The following is a 17655-nucleotide window of genomic DNA, read 5'->3' as shown; positions in this document are numbered from 1 at the left end:
GTCATGGGTGCATGAAGAAAAGGAGGGTGTGTTCCATGTTCGTGTTGTGTGTGCACGTCCATGTGTGTCTGTGAGGACGCTTGTCCACACTTGTGCCCTCAGTCATGTGATGTTGGCTGTTCTCTCAACATGTGTGCACGTTACATTGGACATGTTTGCACACAGGATGTTGTTTGTGGGTGAACATTGTGTGTGGAGTTAGCTGAAGTGCCTTATATTTTGGTCACGTCACACATACAATCAGTGTCTGCAACATGTATTATTTGTATTTTGTTGGTAAAGATGTGATACTGTGGCACAGCTATGCGGTGTTGGTCAATTGACATCTGCTCCCATCTACTCCCACACAGGAGGGCTCCAAATGTGCATCGACCCTACACTGTGCTGGAGGACATGGTTAACGAGGAGGTGATCCGCAAATTCCGGCTTGACCGACGTAGAATGCAGGAGCTTGTAGCCCAATTGGCACCTCATCTGCAGCCACTCAGAAAATATCCAGGAGCTAGTACATCCACAGCAAAGGTGATGGCGGCACTTCACTTCTTTACAACAGGCACTTTCCAGTACACAGTTGGTCATGCCGGGGGGGTGTCACAATCCATGTTCAGCATGGTACTGCGGGATGTGCTGGATGCCATGATGCATTACAAGGATGATTACATCCATTTCCCACGGCCGGCAGAGTTGGCAGCATTTAAGGGGACTTCTATGCCCTGGCCCATTTTCCACACGTAGTGGGTGCCATTGATGGCACACATATTGGTCTGATTCCACCCCAAGCACGTGAACTCATATATCACATTCGGAAGCACTACCATTCGATCAACGTGCAAGTGGTGTGGTGTGTCTGGCTGACAACATCATCTCCCATGTGTGTGCCAGATTTCCCGGGTCCGTACAACTGATGGCCAATCTGCGTCAAGAACGTGCGTGGCTTGTAGGTGAGTGTGCTGTGATGACTATTGTGTTGTATATGTGCCATGCTGTTCCCAACAATCCTGGTAATGATGTATGTGTCTGTCATCCCTCAACCTAGGCGACTCTGCATACCCAAACCGGCCGTGGCTGCTAAGCCCCCTACGGAATCCAACTACCCCAGGTGAAATACGCTATAATGAGGCCCATGGGAAGACAGGTCGGGTTGTGGAACGTACATTTGGACTGCTGAAGTCTAGGTTTCGCTGCCTGGATAAAACCGGAGGGGCCCTGCCATACTCAACCGGCAAAGTATGCAGAATAGTGATTGCCTGCTGTATGCTCCACAACCTGGCCTTACGCAACAATATTGAACTGATCATGGACCCTGCAGACCAACAGGTTGCTCCGCCTCCCATCGCACCCATGTCCAGTGATGAGGATAGTGGGGAGGAAGAAGGTGTGGACCAGAGGCGTGAGCTCATTGCTCGTTACTTTCTTTGAATGTGAGTAACTACCTCTTGTGCTGCTGTTCAATGCATGACGTATGTCTGTTGTAGATGGTTGGATGTGGTGTGTGAATGCTGCCTGTTATATTATGTTTGCACATGGGTGTGGGTCACGGTGTACAAGCAATGCTCCCTGATGTGTGTCCTGTGATCCGCTGACTTTGTGATGATTGTGGTTTGTGGGATGTTGCAGTACATTCTTTTGTGATAGTTGTGATTCAGTTTCCTGACCTGTGCTTGTTGTTCTCTGTTTGTCCCTAGGTCACTCACAGCGAGCCAGGATTCAAATCAACATTGATCCCTGCACCTGCTGATGACACCAACTGAGACATACCTGTATATAAACATGCAGATCACACAGCATTGAGCATTACAGTGATTTCTATTTACAGGGTGTGGAAAAGTGTTTGTGCATATTTACAAAAAGGAGGTGGTGGGGCAGAGTGAGTTGAAAGTCATGTCAGATGACGACACCGATGGGGACACCACATTGTGTGATGTACACCTAGTCCAACAGACGTGTGACAATGCTTGGCAATGTGGGACAAGATAGTTCTCTGGGTCAATGCCAGGCTCAAGGAAGGGTGAAGTCATTTTCGGCCCCTGTTCGGGCGGGTGGATGGGGCATTGTCACTGCTCTGTGCTGGGTCCAGCCTCGGACAGCCCCTCGGTCTTGGAGCCGGAGCAGATCCAGCTGTGGGGACAGGTTGTTCTGGGTCCACCTCCCTGTCAGTGGCCTCAGGTGATGTTGGCGGTGGTGTTGGTGACCTGTCCCGGTGGGCACTTGGGGGAGGGGGAGGTGGTGTGGCGCGGGATAACCACTCCCTCCAAAGTGCCGTTTGCTGCCCCATGAGGTCCACAATTTGGCCCATACGTGTGTCCATGGACCTCAACAGCTGGCAGGTCTGTTGAGAATCTTGATGTGCACGATCAGCCTGTGCCTGCGACCGCTGGTAGGAGGCATTCACTCTGGCAATGGCTTCCAGGGTCTCGTTCCCATGATGGTCTGGGTCTTGCCCCCGACCTCCCCTTACAGCTCCACTCCTGTTGGTGAGCTGTGGCCTCACCTGTGTCCTCCCACGTCCACTCTCCCTGCTTGCCTGAGACGTTGATGGCCCATCATCGTCCGATGGGTCAGGCAGGGTGGCACTGGCAGGGGTGGTGGTGGTGGTGGTGGTGATGATGGTGGTGCTGGTGGTGGTAGCTGCACAGCTCACAGTGGCAGTTGTTTGTGTAGTACCACTGGCCAAGGTGGTGGAAGCAGGGATGTCCTGGGAGCCTGATGGCCCTGGAAGTGTGCTTGGCACAGCATCGTCCTCTGCACCCGAGGTGTCCTGGGATTCCTCTCCGGGGAGACCTGGCTGTGAGGGGGGCGACTGGTGCTGGCGGTTGGTGTTTTGGCGTGTCAAGTCGTGATCACCGTGAGGGACAAGAATGTAAGAATCAATGCTGTGGACATGACAGGTTTCTTGTAGTTACATTTTAAATCTCTATGGAATCGGGACATGGTTGTTGGTGTCATCATATTGGTGTTGCACACATGAGTGGACATTTTGGTGGCGTGGAGGTGGGAAGACAATACTTGGCTATGTGTGGTCCTGTCCTGCTATTGGATGGTGCCCCTGTGCAGATGGCTACCTACCTGTAAGTTTGAAGGGGGAGATGCACTGATCACCATATGGTGGGTGGACCACATCTTGCTGTGGAATGGGACATGTGGGCCTGTTGGGAGTTGTAGTGCAGGACCCCCCCACAGCCCCACCCCGACCCTCCCAGGAGACATGTGGGCCTGTTGGGAGTTGTAGTGCAGGAGCCCTCCCACACACCCCCACCCTCCCAGGGGACAAGTGGGCCTGTTGGGAGTTGTAGTGCTGGACCCCCACCCCAGCCGCACCCTCCCAGGGGACATGTGGGCCTGTTGGGAGTTGTAGTGCAGGAGCCCCCACACACATCCCCACCCTCCCAGGGGACATGTGGGCCTGTTGGGAGTTGTAGGGCAGGACCCACCCACAGCATGACCCCCACCCTCCAGGGGACATGTGGGCCTGTTGGAAGTTGTAGTGCAGGAGCCCCCCCACACACCCCCACCCTCCCAGGGGACATGTGGGCCTGTTGGGAGTTGTAGTGCAGGACCCCCCCACACCTCCACCCTCCCAGGGGACATGTGGGCCTGTTGGGAGTTGTAGTACAGGACCCCCCCACACCTCCACCCTCCCAGGGGACATGTGGGCCTGTTGGAAGTTGTAGTGCAGGAGTCCCCCCACACACTCCACCCTCCCAGGGGACATGTGGGCCTGTTGGAAGTTGTACTGCAGGAGACCCCTACACACCCCCACCCTCTCAGGGGACATGTGGGCCTGTTGGGAGTTGTAGTGCAGGAGCCCCCCCCCCCACACCCCCACCCTCCCAGGGGACATGTGGGCCTGTTGGGAGTTGTAGTGCAGGACCCCCCCACCCCCACAGCACCACCCCCACCCTCCCAGGGGACATGTGGGCCTGTTGGGAGTTGTAGGGCAGGAGCTCCCCCACACCCCCCCACCCTCCCAGGGGACATGTGGGCCTGTTGGGAGTTGTAGTGCAGGACCCACACCCCCACACCCCCCCTCCCAGGGGACATGTGGGCCTGTTGGGAGTTGTAGTGCAGGACCCCCCCACAGCCCCACCCCCACCCTCCCGGGAGACATGTGGGCCTGTTGGGAGTTGTAGTGCTGGACCCCCACCCCAACCCCCACCCTCCCAGGGGACATGTGGGCCTGTTGGGAATTGTAGTGCAGGACCCCCCCACACACCCTCACCCTCCCAGGGGACATGTGGGCCTGTTGGGAGTTGTAGTGCAGGAGCCCCCCCCCACACCCCCACCCTCCCAGGGGACATGTGGGCCTGTTGGGAGTTGTAGTGCATGACCCCCCCACACCCCCACCCTCGCAGGGGACATGTGGGCCTGTTGGGAGTTGTAGTGTTCTCTGCTTGACCACATGCGAGCATGGGAAGGTAGGAGGCAACATTTGTGGTTGATCATGGTGGGTGCATTTGAGCCCTGGCATTCACATTTGGGTGACTGTGTGATTCACATGCATGGTTAGGAGCCTGGGAGATGTGTCTTAGCAATTGTGCAAGGCAGAACATGACAGTGTGATAATGGTAATTGGTATGTACTTACCAGCCTCAAGTCCCTCTTCTATTCCTTCCAGGCTCTCAGGGTGCAGTATGCCAAGCACCTTCTCCTCCCATTCGGTAAATGGTATGGGATCCGGGGGAGTCCCGCCACCAGTGTGGTGTGCCCGCAGGTGGTTCTTGGCCCGGATGCCCTTCACCCTTGTCTTGAGGTTGTGCCACCGCCTCTGGGTGTCGTGTTTGGTGCGTGGCACGGTCCCTGAGGCATTGACTCTGGTCACTATCATGTCCCACATGGTGGTTTTAGTTGCCAAGGTGGCCTGCTGGACTAGGGTACCAAACAAATGTGGTTCCACACGGATGATTTCATCCACCATGACCTTCAACTCACTCTCTGTGAACTTGGGGTTTTTATTGGGTGCCATGGTGTGTGATGTGCAAGGTGTTGGTGGTGTGGGGTGTGCAGGTGTGTGGTATGTAGGGATGGTGCTTTGAGGGTTGGTGTGGTGGGTGTGTTGGTGTGCAGGTTGTATGTGTGTTTGTGCATCTCTGTTGTTTCTGATGTTATGCCTCTTTGTTCCAGCTGTGCTGTGATGCAAAGGATTGTGGTAATGGGAGGGATTCCTTTTATACTCTGTGTGGTGGTTGTGTCCCAATGGTTTATGGCGGTCAGGTGTTTTGTGGGTGTGTTGACTTGGGTGCTCTTGTTTGTGCTGGGGGGTGTCATTGGAGCGTGTAGTTGTTGGAGGTGGGTGTTCCAGGTGGGTGTGTCTTCTTTTATTTTTTGTTTGCTATTTACTACCGTCCGCCATTTTTGCTTCGGTTTGACTGCAGGGGGGATGTTCGTTAGGTCCTTCCGCAGCCAAGCTCCGTTTGTCGATGCTTTTTTTCCGCGGCGGTCGTGGAAGTTGGTGAGGTCCGTTGGGATGGCGGGGTTATCCTAATCGTCCGTCCGGAACCTCCGGAGGTGTGGCGGCGGTTGAGCCTGTTTCCGCGGCCTTTGCGTCCACGGCGGACGGTGTTTCAGTGGTTCCGTCCGCTTGCGGCTGTCTTTGGTGTGATCCGTCTGCCGCGGTAGGTGAGTGTTGCCAAAAATGTCCTAATCGCACCGGCGGTTTATCCGCGGAGCAGTCGGGAGTATTTTTGCCGCAACCATGGCGGACGGAACCCGTTTCCGTCCGCCATCCTAATAGGCCCCAAAATATGGCGGGAAGTTTGATGTTCTTACACCGACAGCCCCTTTCCATCAGTCCATCGGTGTAAGGTTTCAGATGGCCACTAGGAGCACCACCTTCAGAAACCTCATGGTCTACCCAACTGAAAATAGAGTGGGTAAACCAAGGGTTTAATAAACATGGTACTTCGCCATATTTGTAGCGGAGTACCCTTCCTACCAAACTATAAGGCCCTACGTCCTTTCATACTTCCAGACAATATAAAAAAGTTCATATTTAATATTCTCTTTAGATGTCCCTGCTTTTACCCCTTCCCTACCAAACCTATGCTTCTCCATTTACACCCTCCTCACTACTTCAAACCAAATGACCCTCTACCTGGCCCTACAATGTAATGCCTACAGCTCAGACATAAATGAGTATTCAACTAGTTCAATCTCCTTACTGAATGTGCTCTTAGGCATTCCGGCAGGGAACAATGTGTATATAGGTCAGGGAGCGACTGAGATAATTTCATACAGTAAGTATTATAAATTCTCCTTGTTTCTTTACCTTTCTTTCTTCTTCCTTCTGATTCTTTTCTTCACCTCTTCATGCATTTTCAATATCTCACCTTTTTAGCCCCATCTAAATTATCTCCCATCCCAACGTGGAACCGTGCATAAACAATTACACTGTAGCGACTCATCTTTACCTTCTCTTTATCTCATAGGGTAATGCAAATGCTTCTTTTGCTCCTGCATTACTTTGAATTCATCTAGCCACAAAATTCTATGACTCAATGGATGAACTATTTGAGCTTCTTGTGTTAAACTCAGGAATCATCGTGCTTCTGTGTGCCATCTCGAAGACCATTTCCACAAAGATCTGCAAGTGAACCAGATCAAGGATTTAAGCACGTTGTCAGTACAAGCTTTCCCCCAATATGTCCCCTTTTGTTTTGTAATTGGCAAAGCAAGGCAGCACAGTATTCCTTAGATGTGCCATGTTTGGCTCTATCAATGTGTTTGGTTCTCCAAATTTTCACTTTTCCTTTGATTTCTTTTTATAATGCAGTCAGACTTTTTATACATATTGATTTGCAGGTGCCTCTATGGTATCTTGATTTACCTCCATTTCACCCAGTTATTTTGAAAAAGTTAAAAATTTCTGGTCCACGACTTCTAATTTTGTTCTAATATGCCATACCTCTTCAGAGTTAATCACTGAATATTATTGGATGTCTGTATGGATTCAAAAATCTAATGAAGAAGAGTCTATATAATAAGATGGCTCAATGGAACACTCAAATGACTAGTAATTTGCTTATGCAGTGCTGCAGGCCAGTTCGTCATCAAGTGAAAGAGTTGTTTTACTATGGTTCACTTTGGTTTCTGCTCCCGACTCAATATTATCAGTTGGACCTGATCTATGTGGGCCACTGGAAAGGTATGCCTTCTCAGGCCAATATGTTGTATGTGCCTATAGCGTTTCCACTTGATCCCCTTGGATCCCCTTTCGTAGGTGCCTACTTCCTGTTGTTTGAGAGGCACAGTCGTGGCTTTTCTTATTTGACTGGAGACTCCCAATAAAGCGTGGGACTATATTATCCAGAATGTCAGTGATGTCATTAATGTATGTAGCCCTTCACTCAGAGTAATCTTCATATCTGTAATTCATTAAAGGATTTGTATGTTGGAGGAGTGGGAGGCTATTTTCATTACTGTCTCCTAATTATGTCCCAGTCTTTCAGCATTGATCCAAGCTTAACATTTCTCCTGCAGATTGCACATACTTTTTTTTTCACTGTATCCTCTATCATTGTAGCTATCATGTTGTCAGCTCTTGCCTTCACGAGAGGGATTGAAACTAGGGCTATCCAGAAAGGTACCCCCAGCAGTAAGTACTAACAAGGAAGTATGCTTATTATCCTATATTACAAGAGGGACCGGTACTGAGCGTACAGTTGCAGTACGGCTTGCATCGGTAGTCAGCAAATCTCTACCAAATCAAATTTTACCTAGCTATACAGACTCCTCCTTTTGCTTGGCTCTGTCTTCCTTCATTTAGGATATTCACACGACACAGAGGGGTATATTTACAAGACCTTATCGCCACCACAACGTAACTAAAAGCGATAGGGGCTTCCCCTTAGTTACAAGAAAGTGTTAAGCCACTTAACATGGCTTAACGCTGTCTTGTAAATAAGGCACCCTTCCACACGAAACTTAGCATGAAAGGGGAGGGCAGTGGGTGTTGCGGTGGGCGTTCCACTGCAACACCCATTGATTATGACACTGTCCCCTATTACCAAGGGTGGCATAAATAGGAGACAGCACCAAAATTAATACCAGGAAAAATCTGGTCTTAGACAGGCGAAATGAGAAATGCTTTTTCGTATTACTGTAATTTACAGCATAGTAAATGGTATTTGTTGGACCTGACATGATTGGTGTGGTTTTCCTACATGCGTTTTGCCTTCGCTCCTCTTGTTTTGGTGAATTGGCTTTTACTGCCTTTAGGTCTTTGCACACTTTACTACTGCTAACCAGTGCTAAAGTGCTTCTGCACTTACCTCTGCATATGGTAAAATTGGATTACACCAAACTGGAACATTTAACTTACTTATAAATAACTCATAAAGTGGTAGTATGTGTACAGGACTCCAAATTAAATGCTTCTAGTAGGCAAGCAGAACTTATTGCGCCACCCATTTATGTAGCCCTTTAAACATGTCTCAGGCCTGTCATTGCAGCCTGTGTGTGCAGATTTAAACTGCCATTTCGACCTTGCAAAATAATCCTCTTCCCAGGCCCACACCTTCCATTTTAATACATATAGGGCACCCCTAGTTTAGGCTCCTACATGACCCATACACCAGGGTGCATTGTACTTCAAAAGTTGAATTATTGTTTAACGAAACAACCCTGTTTCACTAATAATTGTTTGCATCACCATTGCTGGTAAAAAACAAGTGGCCAAGTTTTTCATTTCAAGATGTATTCATAACTATTACTACATATTCTGTAAAAGTATTTATTACTAAATGGATGGTTTATATTTTCCACATCCTTATTGGAATTATTGAATTGCTGGAATATTGGACATAGGTGGATTGAGTTTCTTTATTTAAAACTTCGAGAACCTTATTGGGCAAGGGCAACATTAGTGTGTTAATGTTTTCTCTGTAATTGGATATTGATATCTACGTATATGGCTCATTAAAACAACGTTGTGAAACCTCCTCCTTTTTTGGAATTTCCCGAGAGACTAATAATGCTTTAACGGAAATGGCTCAGAACGTTTGAGAATTATATGGTTGCAATTGATGGCAAGAAATATGATGCAATTAGATACACAGCTTTATTATTTAATCATCTGTAATGTTAGAAAGGCACTCATTTTTCACAGATTTTTAGAGTACTTGCAGTTAAGTGTGAATTTCGCAGTAATCTGGATGTTTTTCTCAGAGATTAGGGGCCAGATGTAGGTAAAACTTATTTACCGATTCTTAATTACCGAATTTTACCGATTCGGTAATTAAGAATCGGTAAATAAGAAGTGGGGGTATGTAGGAACATCCAGATGTTCCATTTACCGAATCGTTAAGAATCGGTATTTACCGATTCGGTAAATACCGACCGGTAATGCTCCATTCATTCCTATGGGCTTTGAAGCCCATAGGAATGAATGGGGCATTACCGGTCGGTATTTACCGATTCGGTAAATACCGATTTTGACAAGGGTGCAGGGGGTGTCACTTTGACACCCTCTAGCACCCCCACAAAAGGTTCAGGGGCCATATGGCAGGCATATCTGCCCTAAGGGCAGGTCTGCCTGTCATATGGCACAGGTGTGCATGCACACATGTGCATGCACACCTGAATCGGTATTTTAACATCAAATACAATTTGATGGTAAAATACCGATTTTGTAGGCCTTGTGGGACTCAGAAGAGTCCCACCTACATATCAATTTTACCGATTCTGTAAATATACCGGTCGGTAAATTTACCGACCGGTATATTTACCGAATCGGTAAAATTACCGATTTTCCCTGTTTACCTGCCCCTACATATCAAATGCCAAATACCGGTCGGTAACGGCCGAATTCGGCCGTTACCGACCGGTAAAACCCTACCTACATCTGGCCCCTAGTGTTTAATTGCACCTCAAAAAATACAAGAACACATTCTGAACTGCAAAAATCCTACACTTAATGTATTTATAGACATTGCTAAGAGTATAGAACAAGCTCCTAACTCCACAAGATCCACCTCTGATGAAACTAAATACAGTATCCCTGTGTCATGAGTTAATTCATCTGATGAAGGTGTTGTGTCCAGGAGGAGCAAGCTAACTAGCACTCACGACAAGAAGGGTTCTGGTTATTGTTTAGGTGCGGGCCGAAGAAATCACATAGGTAACAATGGCATACATGGCGAAGTGCCACACTGGCTCAGGGATTTTCTCAGTAACCGGACCCAATCAATGTTGTTGGACCAGGCCCTTTTTGCAGGGCTATTCTTCCTCCTATTTTTTCTGACCTGCTTCTTGTTGGCTTTAGGACCCTGGGCACTTTACCACTGCTGATCAGTGCTAACATGCATGTGCTGTCTGTCTAAATTGTATTGGTGATTGATTATCCATGATTCAGGGTAAGCTCCTCCAATAGGGCGTGGGAGCATCACTCCACTGCTTTCTCACAGTGTGAGAAGCAGAAACATAAAATGGTAATAACTACAATTTTATGTTTCTGCTTCTGGCACTACTAGAAAGCAGAAGGGTTTGGTTGCGGGTGGGCGGTGGGCGGGGCTGCTCTGCAAGGAGGGCTGGGCAGGGGAGGAGTGGTGTACCCACTCCTGAGTGCTCATGACTGTTTTGGTTGACTAAACCAGTCATGCACACTCTGCCCTTCTCCAATGCAGGCTGCAATGCAGCCTACATGGAGAATATGGGCAGTCCATTAGCCCCCGGCTGCGAGGTGTCCCGAACCTTCACAACACTACTTGCAACATTGCAATTGGCTTAGGGGTGGGAGCCTGGCTGCTGTTGTCATATTCCTGCCGGAGGCAGGAGAGAAGGAGCAGAAGCAGAGATGAAGCGGGACCAGACCTGCGGGAAGGTAAGTTAAAAATGTTTTAAATATTAAATTAAAACCCCCAAGGGACCCCTTCCCGCATGACCCCCCATCCGTGAGTCATGCCAACCGTGACTGCCATGATTGGCATATTTGATTTATTGGTAAGTCCCTAGTAAAGTGCCGTGTGTGTGCCCAGGGTCTCTAAATCAAATACTATTAGTGGACCTGCAGCACTGATTTTGCCACCCAGACGAGTAACCCTGCAACCATGTCTCAGGACTGCCACTGCAGTGTCTGTGAGCTTTAATCTGCCATATCGGCCTACCCACTTGCCAGGCCCAACCCTTCCCTTTTCTACATGTAGGGCACCCCTAAGGTAGGCTCAAGGTAGCCCCATGGAAAGAGTGCAGTGTATGTAAAATGAAGGACATGTACAGGTGTGTTTTACATGCCCCGATAGTGAAATACTGCTATTTTTGTTTTTCACTATTGCAAGGATTATTTCTCCTGTAGGTTATCATTTAGACTGCTTTGTAACCTCTTACAAGTGTAACTTTCAATTAGGATAAAAAATAGAGATTTGGAGTTTGGGGCCCTGAACTCCCAATTTTTGTAATACATATTTTAGTGAAGCTGGTTTTTAACTTGCGTGTTTAAAAATGCCACTTTTTCAAAGTGGCATTTTTTTTGCTTTAGCATCCTATGCCTCTAGCTGCCTGTGAAATCAATGTCTGGTTTACACTGACAGCTGGGTTGTTTGTGTATTGACTGTAGACAGTCAAAGGGAGCTGAGGTGTGCCCTGCATTTCCTGATTGCCCATCACCTGGCTGATGGGCCATCCTGAGCTAGAGGAGTGGGAGAAATTGTCACTGACACCGGAATAGATCTGTGCCTGTCCTCTCACAATGCTGTCTCTACCCCTGTAGTGTGTCTGGAGCAAGGACAGGACAAGCCAGGATCTGTGCACTACAAAGACTATCCTTTGAAGTATGCCTATTTCAAAGGTGAAATGGGGAAGGAGTATTGGACCTGTAACCCCGCATTTTTAGAACGGTTCTAAATAAAGAGTACATTCTGCCAAGCCAAGAGGAAGAGCCTCTGGTTTGGCTTATAGTTGCTGCTTCTGTCTGTTGGCAGTGAAAATACAGCGCTTAGAGACCTCTAGTGATTAGTGCTTTATAAATGTAATTTAACATTAATATTAACCCCTTCACTGCGGGGCTAATTCCCCCGCTGTGCTGGGGGGAGGGAGGGCGCACGCAGCGTCCCGGTGCCCATGACGAGCTCAGCTCGTCATGACCACGCCCGTTCCAATGGAACGCCCAGCACAGCAGGGGAATTATCCCTGCGTGGGCGTGGCGCAACGGTCATGAGCACACGGCCACTGTGGCTCATGATGAGCTGAGCTCGCCATTTCTGACTAAGGATACTGGTAGCTGTCTCAGACATGTACCCTGGTGGTTTGCCATATTGTATTTACGGAGTATGTTTAAATTTGACTATACCAATGCTCGGTAACTCATTAAGGCTGGTAGGGGTTTTCCGGCAAGGGGATTTCCCCTAGTCCTGAATTCAGGGACTTTCCAGCAAGGGGACTTTCCACAATGGATTTTCCCATAGGTCTAGGGCGTTTAAAGGTTTCCAACATGTTCTGGAAGCTAGGGGAGGAGCGTGGCAGAACACAGTGGCTATAAAATGAAGTTCACCCTCGGCACTCGTGCTTGCTCTACAACAAAGACTTCCTCTCAGTAATAGCCATGACGAGGAGCGCAAACAGTTTGAAGACACTGGCCGCATTTTTAGACTTTTCCAAAGAATCTTCATTCCACGAGAAGAGAACAACTTGATGGTTCTGTGATATTCAGGGCCTCTGTTAAACTAAATAGAACTCTCTCTGAAATTCTTAGATTTTAAGCTCCGATTAGGAATTTGGGTTTTTTGAGAATTGCTCTAAAATAAGCATCAGCTGCTACGATTCTGGAGACAGGTTTGAGAGGAGCATATCAAAACCAAATGCTGCATGACACTGTGGTGAAGTAACAGCATGTACACTGTGCTGATAACAATGTCCATAATTTGTTCCTGAGACGCAAAAGAAGTAGTACTAATTCTCAAGTATTGACTATGATATGAAAACTGCTGGTGCACACAATATTGATTGACTCTCATAACTCTTGTGTGCTAATATTGTTCTCTGTGTTGTTCTGCTAATCCATGGATATTGCATTGATCAATGATGTAAACAAGTGCATGTTGTCAATATTATCCTGCGTATACGTTGGTCAAACAACACCTGAACTGTGACTTGTATATTGTTGTATGTGTATTTGATGTTCTCTTGAGTGCTAATATGCGTTTGCCACTATAATCAAATCCCGGATACAGTGGGATAGGACCAGATTTCTCATCCAGTAAAAGGCTAAAGGATCTGCAGCTGTGTTTATAATTGGCAGGTATAAGGATAAAAGTAATTAAACAGATCATATTTAATACTGCGTTTCTACTAAACCCTTCCTCCTTACTTCCAGGGTCCAGGGTTCACTGTACACATCCAGAGAAAGAAGAGAGCCACAGAGGTGGGAAAGGGGACAAACACAGGTATAGTTGTATGACCAGGGGTAGCTGAGAGGGAAAACCAGGTTAGGCCAAGGCAACAACCCAGTGATCTTCTTTTAGGAAATCAAGGCTGTGGAACTTGTCTGGTGAGCATCCAACGCTGACGCTATCCCATCCAACGCTATTCACAGACCTGGGCAGTGCAACAATGACATTTCTCTCTCGCTTTCATCCCATTCATTTTTTCCCGGCCTGTCCCAGCACTAGACACATTCCACAGTGAATGGGACTCGGGCATCCTGGTGGAATTGGGAACTAACAACCTGAGTAGCCCTGGTGTCTCCATGGTACAAACAATAGTGTGTGCTTGCCTCCTGTTTAGAAGCCTCACGGCCATCATTGACTTCACCTGTTATGGTCTTCTTAGATGGATACGTAAGGTCCTTCCTTGGCTCCCATTTGATGCGAGGCAGATGTTGGTCCAGGGCCTCGTCCTGCCTCGGTTAGATTATGCGAATGCAGTCTACTTGGGTACGCCACAGGGAACCATTAAGAGATTACAGATTGCCCAGAATTGTGCGGCCCGTCTCTTGCTGAACATCCCTAAACGGAAGTCTGTAAAGTTGGCGCTTGGTCTGTTTTACTGGCTCCCTGTTCAAGAAAGAATTTGGTTCAAAGCTATGTGCATTGTCCATATGTCCATCTCTGGTAATGGCCCCTCTTTGATTCAGCACATGGTGCAACCTTATTGCGCCACGCGACAATTAATATCTAATGATAAGCGACTGCTTGTAGTCCTGAGGATCAAACGGGTCCGGTCTGGAGGTCTGCTGTTTTCCTATAATGCAGCTAAATTTTGGAATCAGCTCCCAGATTTCATTCGTCTTGAACCCGATCATTTTAGATTCAGAAAGCAGTTGAAGACTTTCTTCTTTCCGTAATTAGTAGGGACAGAATGGTGTCACATGAAGCGCTGGGATGCCCTTGGGTAGCCATGCGCTATATAAGTGCGTATTCTACTCTTCTATTCTATCTGCAGCCCCTGAACTCCTCTTCTGGGAGTTCTGACTAGCTAAGTGGTGCCAATTCCAGATTGCCCCTTTGGAGGTGGCTTCAGCTGCAAGAAGAGCTGAAAATGCACACATCACCCTGCAGCACCATTTTTCCTGCCAAACAATTGTTGTGCGGTTTAAAAACCAATGCATCGGTGCGGTGCGGCAGAAAAGATTGACGCAGCGCCTGTTCCCATCCAGAGAACCAATGCAGCTCAAGTCCAGAGCACAGTGTCTCTGATGTCTGAGACCCCCCCTCCGACTCCAAACAGGCCCTGCTGTGCAGCTGAAAGAACGCCACCTCACCTGCTCCCAGCTGGAAGAACTGACACAGCACCTCTTTCACCACCGCCGCATTGACTCCAGCACGTCCAGATTTTCCATGCATCAAACCTGTGCGGCAAGTCTACTCCGACACGGCTTCAGTAATTGAAAACAAAGCCATATACCCCGAGACATGATGCATTATCTCCACGTTCAGTAATAAAATGACGCATCACCATCTCTCACAGTAAGGAACTGACGCATCACATCCCCTGTGTAGCAGTAAGGAACCAACACATCACCTTAACTGTGTGTAAGAACCAACACATTGCTTTGCTTTTACAGTACCTCACCTCCCCTGCAAACACAAGAAGATGATGGGCGGAGCGCTGAAACTTTTCAGACACTCACCCCCAGTCACAGATCTGGGTTGAATCCATCATTCAACCATCATCCATCATCAGCGCACTTTGCCACCCCAGTTCAGACACAGTCATGTGCAAATCAGTCCTGACCCTGTGCCTCACGGAAACAGTCCAGCCCGAACTGCAAAGCCATGTCTTCACTGGAACGGAAACAAGCAACCTGGGATCTGTTTTTGGCTAACACCCGTCATCAGCCAGGCTAGCTTGAATCCAGTGGCAAAGTGAGCACCTGTTTTCATCTTTAATTTTGACACATCCTAGGTACTTTGGGCCAGATGTAGGAGCCATTTATCGACCGGTAACGGCCGATTTCGGCCGTTACCGACCGGTAAAAGGGTTTTTGGGATGTAGGGGCACATTTTTACAGAATCGGTAAATTTACCGATTCGGTAAATTTACCGATTCTGTAAAATACCGAATCAGTATTTTTACCGATTCGGTAAATCTCAGATGTAGGTGGGACTCTTCAGAGTCCCAATGGCCCTACAAATTCGGTATTTTACCACCCAATCCAATTGGGTGTTAAAATACCGAATTCAGGTGTGCATGCACACCTATGCCATGTGACAGACAGACATGCCCTTAGGGCATGTCTGTGTGCCACATGGCGCACATGTCAATTTCTGGGGTGCCAGAGGGTGTCAAAGTGACACCCCCTGCACCCTTGCAGAATTCGGTATTTACCGATTCGGTAATTACCGAATCGGTATTTCCCATTGATTCAATCAATAGGAAATACCGATTCGGTATTTACCGAATCGGTAAATACTGAATTTTACCGATTTGGTAATTTCACATCTGGAATTACCTACATCTCCCCCCCTCTATTTTACTACTTCTTAAATACCGAATCGGTAAAATTCGGTATTTAAGAAGTGGTAAAATAGATTTACCTACATCTAGCCCTTTGTGATTAAAGTGATGCAGCCATAGTTTCCTATGGACAAAACTGTTTTGAACCTTTTAAAAGAGATATAGCGCCAGGAAACCTTTGGTGTCAGTGCGCTCTATAAATACAGCATAAGATAAGATAAGATATCTTTACTTTTGTAGGTTGGATTTTTGTGGTTTTGGTCTTGTTTGGTTTAGATAAACATTGATTATTTTTCTAAATTGGTGTAGTGTCCATTTGTAGTATTTTCACTGTTTTACTGTGTGTTTATGTACAAATGCTTTATAAGTTGCCTCTGAGATAAGCCTCTCTGCACGTGCCAAGCTACCAAGGGAGTTAGCAGGGGGTATTTTAGCTGTGTAATGCCCTTAACCTGACTAGGAGGAAGGGTCCCTACTTACATAGGGTGCAAGCTACTGCCAACTAGAAACCCCCATTTCTAACACTGGTGATCAGCGGTGAGGTTAGGACTTGGGCCTGTACTTGGCAAACAGTAATTAGAGTAAGCTATTACCAGATTGCAGACCATTATGTACCAGCTACCTTTTTCTACTTTTCTCTTAATTGGTTATTTTTCAAATTTACTCCTGCTTCATCTTGATCAACTTGGAACTCTGTTTAGGTATTGTATCTGTGAGGCCTTGACAAAATGGAAATTAACTTCTGCCACCTAGATGTCTATCTTATGATGGAGCTGAGAGATTTTTGCAAGGAGATGTGGCTTGCTGTGAAGAAGAGACCCACGAGGCGGGATCTTGAGTTTTGTTATAAGGCACTACGCTGGGTGGCACCACCAGATGACTCTCTGAGGACTCTGAGGGGGCGTACCCCTCTAGAAGTGTAAAGGATGTAAGGCCTTGGAACCTCCTGGAGGATCCTAAACCAGAATTCAAAGAGAGCAGTGGTCCTGAGGAAGATGCAGAGGAGGGGAACAATGATTTTGCAGAAGCTCCATCGGACTGAGGGAAGCCCACAGAGAACGAGCCCCCTACTGGATCTACAGCTGGGAGCAGTGTTGCCTCCCACTCCCTGTCCCTGAGGAGCTCAAGGACAGACAAGGTAAGAAGTACCTGCAGCTAGCTGAACCAGCTGTAGAGAAGAGAAGCACTGAGGCTGACCAATCCCTAGTGGAGGAGAGGAGGGCTGAGGCGGAATGAACCTTGGCAAAGGAAAAGGAAATCCTTTTTGCTAATGAATTGAGCTTAAGAGAGCTGGAGTTGAAAGCCAAAAAGGCTGAGCCCTGCTCATATGGTAGAAGCGAAAATGTAATGTCCAGTACTGCATAGAAGGATCACATACCCAGAAACTTGACACCTGACTTAAAGGAGAAGGATGACTTACACCAGGGGGTTCAGGTTTATGAGGTAGCTCCAGAGGTGTGCAGGGTCCGTGAAGTGGACAGAGAAACTGGCACAGGAAGTCATGTTCCTAGTGGTGGGAGGGACACTGCACTGGCTCAAGGAGGGAGTGACAGGGAAAGGTGTCCCCCATTGGTAGAAGACCTGGTAAGAAACTATGGAGACACCCCAGACGAGTGGGGGTTGAGTTTCAGGGACAGTCTGATACTGTCTCACCTGAATCAGGAGGGTGCTGTGGGGTACCTTTTTCAAGACAATGGATGGTGGGCTGAAGGGTAGTATGGTTAACACATATGATGGGGCTGTACAATTGTAGTACAGGCAGACGTTTTG

Source organism: Lissotriton helveticus, chromosome 2_2 (genome assembly GCF_964261635.1).
Source record: "Lissotriton helveticus chromosome 2_2, aLisHel1.1, whole genome shotgun sequence".
NCBI classification, from domain to species: domain Eukaryota; kingdom Metazoa; phylum Chordata; class Amphibia; order Caudata; family Salamandridae; genus Lissotriton; species Lissotriton helveticus.
Note: the sequence above shows the minus strand (reverse complement) of the source record.